Consider the following 15,061-nt stretch of genomic DNA (forward strand, 5'->3'; position numbering starts at 1 on the left):
CTGACACCAACTAGGTAACCAACAATTCAATTCAGGGGGCACCTGGGGGGCTTGGTGTTGAGCACCTGCCTTCGACTCAGGTCATTATCCTGAGGTCCTGGGATCGAGTTCCACATCAGGCTCCCCATATGGAGCCTGCTTCTCCCTCTGCCTGTTCTCTGCCTCTCTCTCTCTCTCTCTCTCTCTCTCTGTGTGTGTGTGTGTCTCTCATGAATAAATAAATAAAATCTTAAAAAAAATTTAATTCAGTTTTGACTCCAGCTACCCAAGGTTAGCACTGACCCAATAGGTTAAGGGCTCAGTCTCACGGGACTATCACCACTCCAGCCACCAGTCACGTGTACCAGAGACCTACCCATATTTCTGGCAGACACACCATAAATCAGGGCTCCCACAACCCCTTCTTCAGTTTCCATAATTTGCTAGAATAACCCACAGAACTCAGGAAGATGCTTCACTTAATGATTGTCAGTTTATTATACAGGATACACCTCAGGAACAGCCCGATGGAAGATGTGGGGGCCAAGGTGGTGGTATGTGTAGAGCTTCCGTGATGTGCCATCCTCACAGCATGTTGATGGCTTCACCAACTCAGAAACTCTCAAAAACCACCTTGGTTAGAGATTTTTGTGGAGGTTCCATTATGTAAACATGGTTGATTAAATCATTAGCTATTGGACTAATCTCTCAGCAGTGAGAGGGTGGGTGGCAGGTCAAAAGTTCTAACCCTCTAATCCCATGGTCAGTTTTTCTGGCATTCAGGCCCTCATCCTGACACTATCTAGGGATCATCTCATTAGCATACAAAAAACACTCTTACCACTCAGGAAATTCTCAGGGTTTCTCAGGAAATTCTCAAGCCAGGAACAGGACCAAAAACAAAATACATTTTTATCATAACACAATCCAGCTTGCTGGAGATGGACAGGTTGGGAATAACATGAGGAGCCAGCTCCTCTCTTGCAGCTTCGAGAGACTGCTATCTTCCATTCATGCTCAATACAGAGCAGCTATTAGTAGTAGTGCGTATACTCATTATGATTGGTGTTGATTGGATATTGCATTGATTCCTGGAGCTGCTTGTAACAGATATCCACAAACTCTGTGGCTTAAAACAATAGAAATCTGTTCTTTCATAGTTCTCGAGTCCAGAACTATGAAATCAAGGTGGTGTCAGGTTGTGTGCCTTCTAAATCCTTCCTTATCACTTCTAGCTTCTGGTGGATTCCAGGGTTCCAATTCCTGCCTCCATATGTACATGGCCCTCTCTTCTCTCCATGACTATCCCTATTGTGTGTCTTATGAAGACACTTGTTATCAGATATAGGGCCCACCCAGAGTATCTAGAATGATCTCATTTGGAGATCTTTAATTTAAGTACATCTGCAAAGATTTCATTTGCCAAATAAGGTAACATTCACAGACCATGGAGATATCTGGGGCGGGGGGGGGGGGGCACTATTCAACCTGCTAGAGACACATTTTACTCAACTCATATACTTCCTGAAGGGAGGCACAAAGCTTCCTCTTTTGCTTTCTTCTTTCCCAAGGCAGAGAAATTTAAACCAGGTCTGGATAAAAGCCAATGAGGAACTAGAACTTTCCTGCAGAAGTGAACACAGATTCTTGTTCTTTTCTTCCCCTCTCAACTCTCTCGCTGAGACTTCTGTGACCAGGAAGGCCCAGGGAACAAGGGTGAAACCCACAGAAAAGAACCACAGCTGACTGCTGGAGATGGGAACTGCTTAAGCTTTAGGGAAGAAGGGCAAAAGAAATGATTCCTAAATCCAGCTCAACTGAAAAAGTAAAAAAGAGTGGCAGATTAGGTAGAAATTTGAGCATTTCTTTGGCACACTATTGACATTTGTGCCAAAGGACTTAAGACAACTTGCCACTACTCACTGGTGGAGACAGGATTTGTAACCATGTCTGCCTGCCTGTAGTCTCTATCCTTTCTGTCAAGCCCAGCAGGAAAATCAAATAGCATTCTCTGAAAAATGGCTATATTCTTCAGAAGTAGCCATCTATGATGGCTTTAGAGAAAACTTCCTAACCACCGGAGCTCTAAAACTGTAGAACAAACATTTCCCCTTTCCCAGAAATCCATAGAACTAGAAAGACCTTTTCCCAACTCATCTATTACCGTCTGTGATCCCAGCTTTCTTCTATTGTCCAACATTTATTGAATACCCACTGGTGGCTAGGGACATCCTTTAATTTAACCCACAACAACCTCTGAAATAATTATCTGTGCTTTACAGACTCTAGCGATAAAAATGAGCAATTTTCCTATCATTACACAGCTACCAAAAGTCAAGGCCAGTACTGGGGCAGAGGTTGGCCAGACCCCAGAGCCAATGATGCAGTTGAAACCCTGGGGTTATTACTTACTTTCTCTTCTCAATACTACTTATTTGATATTTGTGTTTGTTCTTTAATCATTTTGGAAATGTGCCTATACTTAATCATTATTGACTAATACTAAAGTGTCTTATACCTTCTTCACCCTCTGTCACTCAGACATAGAAGGTCATAGAGATAAATATTTTCTACACTTATCTGGGCTGGCTATCTTTTTTCTGCTCCCCAGATCCAAACTTCATCCTTTTTACTCAGTTCTGTGTCCCCAGGAATCAGGCATTCAGCAAATAAGCTTCTTTGAGTTCTGGTTACCAGTTGGATTTAGCCAATGGAAGATTGGAAAGAGGGAAGAGATTAGATGCAACTTCATGGCCATGTGACTTGTGTTATCACACACAGGGTCCCATGTTAGCAGGGCCTCATGCTTGGTTTAATGTTCTGCTGTCACTGTCTTGAAATCCTTAATAATTTTGAACAAGGAGCCGTGTTTTTTCACTTTGTATTGGGTCTTGAAATTATGTAGCCAATCCTAGAGGAGAAACTTTGGAGTGCAAGACTGCAGCTTCTGTGTCCTTTCCACACAGTTTTTTCCTCTCACTCCTTCAGATATGGGATGATCATGGAGCCTTTGCTATTATTAACACTGGGGTACTTTATCTTGCCTTACACCATGCGTACATCTTCAATAATCTCTTTGATTTGTGTGTATCTTACTTTCCTTCCAGACGCCTGACAATAAAGAGAGAAAATACATTATTTTATATATTCAAGAAGTATTTCCTGAGCATTTATTTTAAGTCAAGCATTGTTACAGGCTCTGGAGATACAGAAGAAGAAATAAAACACAAAACAAACAAATGAACAAGACCACTTTCCTTCTCTGTAGGAATTTATATTCTGCAGAGAAAGATGAAGGAGATAAAAAATACATACATGCCTATATAAATGATAGATCAGATGGTGGTAAGTACTGTTGAGAAAATAAAGCAGGGAGGGCACCTGAGTGGCTCAGTCAGTTAATTGCCCACCTCTTGGTTTTGGCTCAGGTCGTGATGGAAGATGCTGAGATGGAATCCCACATCCTGCTCCATGGAGTGGGCTTGAGATTCTCTCTCTCCTTCAGCCCCTCCCCTGTGCTCAAGCACTCTCTCTCTCTCTTTCTCTCTCTCTCTCTCTCAAATAAGCCTTGAAAGAAAGAAAGAAAGAAAGAAAGAAACAAACAAACAAACAAACAAACAAACAAACAAACAAAAAACATAACAGGGAAAAGGGCTGACATGTCCTGGAGGAGTGTCATTTTGGAGAAGGTGGCCAGGCACAGCCTCCTTGATGAGATCTGAGTAAAGTGAGGTTGCCTGCCTGTAGGACACAGAAAGCAGAAGAAAAATCAATGAAAACGAGTGAAAGAACACAAGGGTGACATCATAAATCCAAAAAAAAAAAAAAAGGTGGGAAAATGGGAAACTGCTCAACTGAGCCAAATACTACAGAGGACAAAAAGAATCCAGACTTAATTGAAAATTTCAATGGTATGGCAATTAGGAGTAGACTTAGGAACTCTGAGAATTTTCTAGAGAGTGAGAGATGGAAAGAATCAGATCAGAGGAAATTCCTGCCTGCCCTGAGATCTTATGAATCCTTACAATCACTAAATTCAATTTTAGCAAATAATTCTTCCTGCAAAATGCAAAGCCACCCAGAGAGCTACAAAGTTGTGCTGAGATGCTGGGACTGTTGGCCATCAGCTGACCTCACACCACTTGATTTATACTTAGCACCTCAGAGAAGCCCCCAATGGCTATATGTCATGGGTATTTGGAACCTCACTCTGACGATTTAAATTATAGTTACTGAGTCCACACATGGCAGAGATCGTATGTGTATCAAAGGAGACATTAATTACATCATAATTAAGATGTAACATGGGTTGGGTAAAGGCTTTCACCACATGCCCACAAATCTGCCTAAGCCAGCAGTTCTTTAACTTGAATTAGACTTCTAAGCCCCACTGATTCAAAAAGGAATCTCCATTTTAAATGAGGACTCTGGGTAATTCTGATGCAGGGGGTTGTTAGAACTGTTTATCATTTTTAAAATGATACCTAAGAATCATGTCTCTGTTTTCTTACTCTAGTTTCAATCTTAGTCCAGTGATCACGCTTTACTGTGTCCTGTACAGCCATCTTCTTCTATACAAAAGAACTGAATTGTTTTCACTTGGCTCCAAAGTCAAGGAGAGGACTTGGAGGGAGAATAGGGTAGCCCTAAGGCCAAGGGAAAATCTTCAGCATGAGCTCAAGTATATCTCAAGCATGCACTCCATCAGTCTAGGGTCTGGGCCTTTCATACAGCTCTACTTGATCATTGGTCACCTACTTCTTCCCCAAGACTAGGATTCCCTGAGCTGAGCCCAAGTATGAGAGCCCAGGGCCCAGGGGGCCAGCACAGGGTTTACTTCATTGTCAGGGCAGGGTCTCGCAGCCTTTTCCAACCAAGGTTCCTCATCTGAACCATGGAATGTGGAAAGTTATTTAAGTGACTCCTTCCTTAATTCTCCCCAAATGGTACATAACTAAAATCCATTCCAGATGTATAAGAGAGGTTAACTCATTACATACAAAGAATGTCTTTGGCCTTTAGGGCTCAGATTTCTCAAGGAGTCTAATTAAGAAAGGCTGGAAACTGTCTAGATACAACCCTATTCACTGGTACTTCTCCTTCAAAGTGAGTCCTAAATCAGCACTCCTCCAACCTCAACTCCAAGTGGTAAACTACAACAGTCATACATTGTCGCACAACTTCTAGCTGAACTGGCCCTTCAAAATTCATTTTTCACTTGACAGAGTAATAGCTACTAGATTTTATTTCATAAAGGAACACACTTAGCTAGAAAATAGATAAGATATGGCCTAAGTAAAATGCCTCATGCCCACTGGAAGCCCCAACCCCCCTGCTTCCCTGAGGGAAACATACATATAAACAATCAATGGCTGAATCCCACGAGCCATGAGATGTAGTATTTTCAGTATCATTGAGTTCTGAGTATTTTCAGTTTGCTTATTATTTCTTCCATCATCCATGAGTTATTTAATGTTATTTAAATGTGTATTTTAGGATTTTTTAATGTTTGGGGGAGGTTGTCATTACCTTTTTGTCACTGATTCTCATTTAATTCCATTCTATCGCTATAAAATGGAATTCTCTGGAAGATGTTGACGGAGGTCATCAAGAAGATGTGACCACAGGTTGACTTATGAGCTGGACCAGGCAATCAGCAATTGGAGTTTCCTCACCTCCAATCCTGTCCCTGAAACATGCATTCCGCTCGCCTTCCCCACTTCCAGAGGCTGCCCAAGGACATGGCCTTGAGATACTGATACGGTGATGAGAACACCTGCATGGTGTGCAGAACTGAACCCAGATAAGGCCTTCATATAAACTTTTAAGATTTGGTGGGTGGGTGCTGGGATTCATTTGCCCCTCATGACAAGCCTCATATGTAAGCTCTCTTGCTTATTAAAACTGCATGCCTGGGATCCCTGGGTGGCGCAGCGGTTTGGCGCCTGCCTTTGGCCCAGGGCGCGATCCTGGAGACCCGGGATCGAATCCCACGTCGGGCTCCCGGTGCATGGAGCCTGCTTCTCCCTCTGCCTGTGTCTCTGCCTCATTCTCTCTCTCTCTCTGTGACTATCACAAATAAATAAAAAAAAAAAAATTTAAAAAAACTGCATGCCTAAAATAGCTCATTAAAAACCTTTATATAGATTAAAAGAATAATAATAAAAAAAATAAACCTCCATGCCACCTACCAGCCTGCTTCTTTCTTCCATCTCTCTCTGCTTTCTGCTAGCAGGGCCAGTTTCAGATTTCACCTGAAAAGCTCCCCAGGGGTTTGTGAACTGGCGATTGCTGGACCAGCCAGGAGACTGAAGAAACTGGCCTCAGAAAAGAGGCATTTGTGGGGGCGGGGGGAGGTTCCCTTCTTTGTGGGAAAGGGGTCCCTTAGGTTAGATAATGGCCTGTAGACTGAATGTGAGTAGGGGAACACACTGAAAACACTGGCTGCTTTAATACACTTGTTTAAGAAACTGCATATGGCATCCTGGGCAGAGCATCCCTGAGCAGGTAAGCAGAGTGAAGAGGAGGTGTTGTGCCAAGTGACAGTGCAGCCAATGAAGCGCCCCTGCCATCCGACACCAAACACAAAGGAAAGCGCCAGCCCGGCAACAGCAACCCCAGCTAGTGGGGAGCCCCCAGTTCAGGAAATGTTCATGACCAGAGAATATACTCCCACTGAGCTTATTGATAGAGCTGCCAAATTCCCGCAAAAGGCCTAGAAAGGGATCCAAGTGTGGTTAGTGCAGCTAGGAGATGCAGGGGCCCCGGCATTTCTCTGACCAGGCAGGAGGCAGAGAAAATGAGCAACATCAACCACAGACACTGCCCTCAGGCAGCACCTGCTTAGCACTCAGAGGTTTGAGGTCCTCACTCCTTTATACACTGGATTATTCTAGCTGGCAGGGAGGCTCAGCCCCATGAGGAGGACCTCTTTGGGCATCTGGTACCCTGGACATCTTTAGAGGAGATATAAGAAATTCTTGGAGCTTCCTCCTCCTCTTCCAGTCCCTGGTGATTTAGGAGTCAGGGGCTTCAGTGCAGACATTACCTGATCCAAGAACCACACTGCCTACAACCAGCCACGAAAATGGCACAGAAATGACATCAAGAAACTGCATCACAAAGATATGAATCTCTTATGAGGGTGGACCCCAAGTTCCTGAGAAACATGCGCTTTGCCAAGAAGCACAGCAAGAAGGGCCTAAAGGAGATGGAAGCCAACAACACCAAGATCATGAGTGTATGTGCCGAGGCTGTCAAGGCCCTGGTAAAGTCCAAGACCCCAAAGGGCAGCAGTCACAAGCTCAATCAACTTGAGCTTACATCACTCACCCCACGCTCTAGAAATGTGCTTATGCCCATATTGTCAAGGGTCTCAGGCCCTGTTGGCCAAATTCCAAGGCCAAGGCTCAAACCAAGGCCCAGAACAAGTTGTGGCTCTGGCTCCAGCTGCAGCCACAGCTCATTCTCTCAAAGGTGGCTCAGGCCCAAAAAAGAAGGCTCCAATGTAGAGGCTTCTATCTGCCGATGTAGGACAGGAGGACGGCTGTGACCCCTGGGCTTCTTTCTGCAGAGACTGGCATCCTCCTGTGCTAACTGTATAAATAAACCTAAGGCAGGATGTGTCAAAAAAGAAAAAAAAAAGGAAAAGAAAATTCTTAGAGGGTTGGAAATGAGAGAGACCACCTGCATCCCTGTCTTTGAAGGCCCTGATGAGGCCACATTCACTGCAGGAGTGAAGACTAAGATGCTCCAGTCCACCCCAGCATCTCCAGTCCACCCCAATGTGGGACGCTGATATTCCTGCTGAGCCTATTGTGAGACAGACATTTATGATGTTGGCTGATCCATTGCTGATCTGGGGGAGACTGACAAATACCAGAGACCAGTGTGGGCTGTGAAAAAGATCCAAAATGGAAAGGGAGCGGGAAAAGCCAAAAGGCTGTAAAGGGTCCAATGAAAATAACCCAGAAACAAGTGTGGTTTGACCTTATGGCTGAGGGGATCCCATCTGAACACATGGGCCAACAACCCAAAACTGCGTTGGTTGTCCTGTGGAAAGCCTTAAAGCCAGAACAGTTCAGACCAGCCCCGTTTGCCTCTGCCAGCCCTGAGGGATACAGTCCCCTGCACTGCTCCTGCAGAGGCCCCAGGGATACAGTCTTATTTAGGGATGGGTGCCTCCCATGCTCCAGGTATAGGACGCAAGCCAAGATTACCTCCATGTGAAGGTCATTAGAGGTGACCAGAAGCCTCATACAGAGCTCACCATTCACTGGTCCTCCAGAAATAAACACAGGGTGACAGCTCTGGTGGACACTGGAGCCAAATGTCCTCTAATACATGGTAATCCTCTGAAGTTTCCGGGCCCCCCTCAGTGTCATCAATGATTATGGAGGGCCAATAGTTAGGGTCAGAAAGCTCCTTTTGACACTTCAAATTCAGTGTTCCCACCCCTGCCCAAGAACATGATATTTTTTATCTCTCCAATACCAGAGAATGTATTGGGCATTGAAATCCTCCAAAATCAGACTCTGCCAACCTGTATCGGTGAATTCCACCTCTAGGCTAGAGTAATCAAGCCAGTGCTGAGAGGAAATGTCAACTGGTAAGTCTGCTGCCCCCATGAGGGGTGGTCACTGTCAAACAATATAAATTCCCTGGAGCATAAGGAGATAGGAGAAACTATGCAGGAACTGCCCTGTGGGCACTGTACTTCCTGCTCCGAGTGCTTTCCATAGTCCAGTGTGACCTGTAAATAAGCTTCATGGCAGACGACCGTGGACACCTGAGAAGTGAACACAATATTCCCCTCCCCATCCATGCAGCTGTGTCCAACATGGCCACCATCTTAGATACCTTGCCCAGGGTCCTAGGAGTGCACCATGCTGTGCTGGACTCAGTAAATGCCTTTTTCAGAAAATCCTTGGCACCCAAGTCACAAGAGCAATTTGCCTTCACATGGGAGGAACAACAGTAGGCTTCCCCAAGGTTACCTGCACAGCCCCATCATATGTCATGTGATGACAGCCCAAGATCTGTCCCTGTCCTCCTTCCTCACATTAGTACAATGGGCCCAGTACATCGATGGCCTACTGCTAAAGTGAGGATTTGCTTCTGTTGCAGGACACCTCACAGGCTTTGCTGGGACATTTGTGAGGGAGAGGATGGGCAGTGAACCCACAGAAAATTCAAGGCCCTGGCACCACCATAAGGTGTTGGGAGTCATCTAATCAGGCAAGACACAAGTTATCTCAGAAGCTATGATGAATATGTTGCAAGCCTATTCAACCCCTATGGGTGTGAAAGAGGTGCAAGCCTTTGCAGGGATTTGGGGGTTTTTGAGGACTTTTGTTCTCCACCTGGCACAGTGTCTCCATCCCTTATACTGCCAAGTAAAGAAAGAGCATGTAAGGGACTGGGAATCAAAGCAGCAAGCACCTTTGAGGAAGCAAAAGTACTACTGAAGCAGATGAAAGCTCTGAGCATCTCCCCAGCAGGGCTAGCATTTGAATTAGATGGGTAAGGCACTGTGACAGAGACAACAGAAGGTGAGAGTGCCCCTAGGGTTTTGGTCCTAGCTCTGGAGGGGGGTAGAAACCCAATTTACCCCCATAGAGCCCTAGCAATTTACCCTTCAGGAGATACAGCAGATTGAGCACACAGACAGAGTGGCCACCATTGCATCTGGGTGGGATGGAATATTGCCAAGGATACTAGACTGCCCTTGAAATACAGCGAGTTGGTTAATGCAGTAACAGCATGTCTCGTGTGTTCTAAATAGTGCCCCCAGGCAACTGCCAAAGGAGTCTAGGACCATCCACTGGAGTTCCCAATCGGTGATAGGCAAATTCATTATATTGGCAAATTGATTATATTGGCACTTGCTGCTCTGACCATGCATACCCACATTATTATTATCCTATGCAAGATGAGTATTTTTGGTGCCAGCTGTGCCAATGGGAGGAGTATTTCAAATTTCTCTACTAAAAATAGTCCCTTCCAGTTTTTAGTCCAGACTGAAAAGAAATCTCTTTCTCTGTAGCACCACTGCCCTTCCTATATTCTTTTGAACCATCTCCCTTTCCACTCTCTTCTAGAGTGTTTCTCATGGTCTTAACTTGCTTGTGTCTCATGTCATCCATGCCACATTATAGTAGTTGTTTCAGTGAGTGTGGAAGACATTCTGTCTTTTTCCTCTTATGCTAATTTTTTCTAACTTTATGATTCTTTATTGCATAAATAGCACATCTTTCTTTTAGAATATTGTGAAATCACAGATAAAAAAAGAAAATGAAGGCCACTCAAGCTTCCATATGTGTTTCTTTACATAGGAAAACCACCCATTATATTTTATGTATACTTCCATACCTTTTTTCCATGCACAGTATCTAATTATTTTACATAAAATTTACATAAATAGATAATATGAATAATACCTTGTGATTATGTTAATTTATGTTGATTTACATTAATTTATGTTAATTTATTATATGTTAATATAACGCGATAATAATAGATTATGTTAATATAATGTTAATATAATGTATCTAGCTCTCACAGATTCAAAGATACTCCACTCTCATAGCCAATATTGCACTAATTATATGGCAGGTATATGCTCCCATGCAAATTTCTTTCTCCTGAAGTCTTAACATGATTTTAGTTCATGACACCTCCTGAGCATATGCTCTTTATGCCTATTCCAAAATGCATTCTCGTTAGATGCTCATCAGCCTAAGACCTGCCCCTGTCTCCAGATTTCATCTGTTAAATAACCCTCAACAATGAGAATTTGTGACTAGGAAATCAAATAGATTAAGTTTTTGAAGAATCAGGACAGGAAATTCAGCCCATGTTGCTCAGACCCTTGTGTGAACCAGGCAGCCCACTCTAGCTAATTCCATTTGTTCTGATTTGAGGATCTCAAGAGACAAGTATTTAGCATGCCTGTATGGAGCAAATGTACCAGTCATAACAAGCTGAGAATTTCAGTTTGTGCAAATTTCTTTTCTTTTAATGTTTTTTTTTTATTTTTATTTATTTATGATAGTCACACAGAGAGAGAGAGAGAGAGGCAGAGACACAGGCAGAGGGAGAAGCAGGCTCCACGCACCGGGAACCCGACGTGGGATTCCATCCCCGGTCTCCAGGATCGCGCCCTGGGCCAAAGGCAGGCGCTAAACCGCTGAGCCACCCAGAGAACCCAGTTTGTGCAAATTTCATATTGCTGATTATTAGTGAATGCATTATTGCTTCTAAATTTATCTCTTATTTTTAAATTGAACCAGTCCTCAAGAGGCCAGTCACCTCCTGTTAGCTGACAATTAGCTTCCTGCACCATTAAAGCTGAGAACCCGGTGGCATCACCTAGGCAATTTCATGTGGTAGTAGCTTCTCTGGGCTCCCAGCCACCAGGTTCCTTAAAATACATTGTGTCACTCTGCCTACAGCAATCCTGGTATGTTCCACTCCCAATGCAACAAAGTCTTGACTCATCCTCCTATTATCATGTAATACACCTTGTTCTTTGCATATCATTCAAATAGGCTGATGAGTTTCAAACAATTTTTTAGTAGTACAATTCTTAAAAATTAAACAAAGTATGAGATTCCAGAGTCTTTGAGTTGAACTGCATGAACAGAGGGACTTTAAAATCTTTTCCCTGCCTGCCTCCTCTCTTTCTTCTGCTAACATCTATCAACTCACTTTAAGAACCAGTTCCAGGATGTACTTCACCCTAAGCTGGATGCTTCCTTCTTTGAACTCCCAAAATATCCTGGGTTGATCAATTACTGTGCTTACTACACTACATTATAATGACATGCTTATGCCTTGACTGCCCTAAAACTAAGAGATCGTTGAGAGCAGATTTTGTCTTCCTCTTCCTAATCCCAAATGCCTAGCAGAGTTTCAGATACATGTCTCTTGATGAATGAATGAGGAATGAATGAACATCTAAAGCACTAGTCAACATGTAGTTCAAAGGCAACTGTATTACTTTATATTTATTTCGTATTGAATATGTAAGCTTTCATACTTGGTTAGGCAGATCTGCCCATCTGACAACGTAATTACAATTGCAAAAATAAGAATAGGTCAAATTTATTGGGCATGTACCATGCATGATAAGTAGCTTTACACCCATTAGGTCATTTAATCCCCAAAACAATACTGCAAAGTAAGTGTTGTCATTTAAATTTTTCAGACAAAGAAACTGACTCCAAGCCCACACTTACAGCATATTGCTCATATTATCCAGTTCACCACAGGCAAGCAGATCTCATGTGTCACCTATGGCCCCTGCCCTCAGATTAAATCTAGCCACAAAGCAAGGTATACTGTGGTGGTCTATAGCTGTCTCCATATTTTCTTCAAGCTCCTCCACTTCTCACTGACTATATACTTCTGCATCCATGAGGAGCATCTCCAGTTAGGCTTACAAAATCATATGACTTAAAATATTAGGCTGCAAAGGCGATAGGAGACAATGGCCATTGCTAGAAGGGGAAATGAAGAAATTTGTTTGGCTTGTTTTTAATGATAGGTTTCAGCAGGTTTATATGTTTTGCAAAATGAAAGAATAAAGAGAGAGGATAGAGAAGAGAGAATAAAGAGTTGATAGCATTAGGTTGAATTAGGAATGAAAAGGGGAAAGACAACAGGAGGATCAGACAAGTCAGAGAGATGGATCTTAAATAATCAGAGAAGTGCTCCTCCATTACCATAGCGACTGGAATGGAGATGGCTGGAAATCCAGATACTTAGGTATTGTTGCTGGAGGGAAGACGAGAGAGTTCCCACCTTAGGATTTTGACTTTCTCTTTGCAGTAGATGGGTCATCTTCTCAGAACAAGGAAAATTATAGGAGAAATTTGAAGAGAGTGAAGAGAGTTTGAGGTAGTCTTTGTGGAAGAGAGAAAGCAAAGTGACCAAAGAAACAATAGCATGCCTAGGCAGAGTTGGAAGGCCATTCCAGGTTGAGATTTCTGAGTGCCTAATGGCAATTTTCCTGCTGATTAGTTTTCTCCATGAGAACTCAGCTAGTGGAGTGGAGGCACAGACAAAACAGACAGTTGGATTCGTGAAGATATTTAGTCAACTAGGTTGAACTGGTAACTGTGATGCCATTAAGAATGCCTAAGTAGGCCCACCGTGATGCAAGGTGGTCCTCTTAAAGCTTCAGTAACCCAATGATGCCAGTTCAGTCCTTTTCATTTCAAAGCAAAGAGGTTGGCTTAGAAATGTATGATATAAAGTAGAACCATAGGAAACCCTCACCAGATTAAACATCACAGACCTAAAGACTTAGCTACTTTGACATGTGTAGTTTAACTCTAATGGAGACTCTAATGTGCTTTAATTTATGTATTTATGTGAAATCTAAAACTATTTTCCTCACCACATCTCCAATGTCCAGCACAGTACCTGACACATGTCAATGTACAGTAAGTGTTTAACGAATGTTAGTTTCAGTATGACTTGCTGCAGAGATGGTAAAAAGTATTCTTGGGAACCATAGTCTTGGATAAGGTGACTCACCAAGGATATTAGTTCTCCCAAAACTAACATAAGATTAACACAATTTCAATAAAATATCAACAAAAGTTTTGTGGAATTAGGTAAGTTTTTAATAAAGTTCCTATAAAAAATAAACATGCAAGAATAGATAGGAAAATACAAAAAGAAAAACAAAGGGGACTAGCTCAACCAAATATTTTTTTTTAAAGATTGTATTTATTTATTCATGAGAGACACAGAGAAAGGCAGAGACACAGGCAGAGGGAGAAGCAGGCTACATGCAGGGAGCCCAACATGGGACTCGATCCTGGGTCTCCCGGCATCAGGCCCTGGGCTGAAGGCTCCTGGGCTGAAGGTGGTGCTAAACAGCTAAGCCACCAGGGCTACCCAGCGCAACCAAGTATTAAAATATATTGTAAAGCCTCTATAATTAAAACAATGTGGCAATGGGGACATAAATAGATAGATGAGCCAATGAAATAGAATAAACCTTAGGTAGACATGGAAATTAGTGTATGATAAAGACGGCATCTCGAATAATTTGGGATGAAGACGGACTTTGGTAATAAATGATGTTGAGACAACTGCTTGGCCATTTGGGAGAAAATATATCCATGACTAACATTGTACATGAGTAAACTTCAAATGCATCAGGAAAGTAAAAGTAAAAAAGGAAGCTATACGAGGATTAGAATAAAACACAACTGAATTCTTCTTAAACATTAGTATAAGGAAAAGTATAAGGAAAAGTTTTGAAATTATAAAAATTACTAAAGTATCCAAATCCTGAGGAAATAAATCAAATATTTATAAATGTGACTATGCAAAGATACAAAATTTTGTGCGGCAAAAAAAAAAAATGCTATCAGACTGGCACATATTCTGTTGATAAGATTTTGTGGAAGCAGGCATTCTCTTATTTGGTGGTGGAAATACAAACTAGTACACCCTTGTGGAGGAGGACTCAGCAAACGAGTCAGTATAACAAAAGTACATATGTCAATACTTTTTGACCCAGCAATCCCACTTCTAGGAATTTACCATGAAGATACACCTTCCAACAGTATGAAAATATATATGCACATTGCAGGGTTGTTTGTAACTGCAAAATATTGGGAACAATGTAAATGCCCATACATTCATAGCTGTTCAATAAACTGGTAATCCAAAAAAATGCTGTAGGAAATAATGGTCTCCATGAACTGCTGTGTTATATTTTTTTAAGTGAAAAGAGCAACGTGTAAAAGAGTATTTATTATGATACCTTTCAACTAAAAAGGGAAAATAAAATATACATGTATCATTTGTGGAAAAATAAATGAGGAAGGATAAACCAAAACCCTACAAAATTGGTTCTCTATAGGAAGTGTATGGGAATGGGATATAAAAAATGTGAGAATTGGAGCAAGGTAGAAGGGATGGGAAGGAAGTTGTGATACTTCCCTGGGTGTAACTTTCTGTGTTATGAATTTTAGAACCATGCTAGTGGTTCATCTACTCAGATTATAAATAATCTAAATCAACCAGGATTGAGAAGGAAGGACACACTAAAACTGGAATG

The 15,061-nt window shown here is 42.3% G+C and overlaps 1 long non-coding RNA gene across 1 annotated transcript in view; it reads right to left on the reverse strand.

Annotated features, from left to right (window-relative positions):
* Positions 1 to 453: 453 nt before the first annotated feature.
* LOC144297186 (uncharacterized) overlaps positions 454 to 15,061 on the reverse strand; it is a 66,278-nt gene continuing 51,670 nt past the window's right edge. The window contains exon 2 of the long non-coding RNA XR_013364265.1: positions 454 to 3,090. This is a non-coding gene — a long non-coding RNA (uncharacterized LOC144297186). The remainder of the gene's footprint in view (positions 3,091 to 15,061) is intronic.

The sequence above is a fragment of the Canis aureus genome, chromosome 25 (genome assembly GCF_053574225.1).
Source record: "Canis aureus isolate CA01 chromosome 25, VMU_Caureus_v.1.0, whole genome shotgun sequence".
Taxonomy (NCBI): Eukaryota; Metazoa; Chordata; class Mammalia; order Carnivora; family Canidae; genus Canis; species Canis aureus.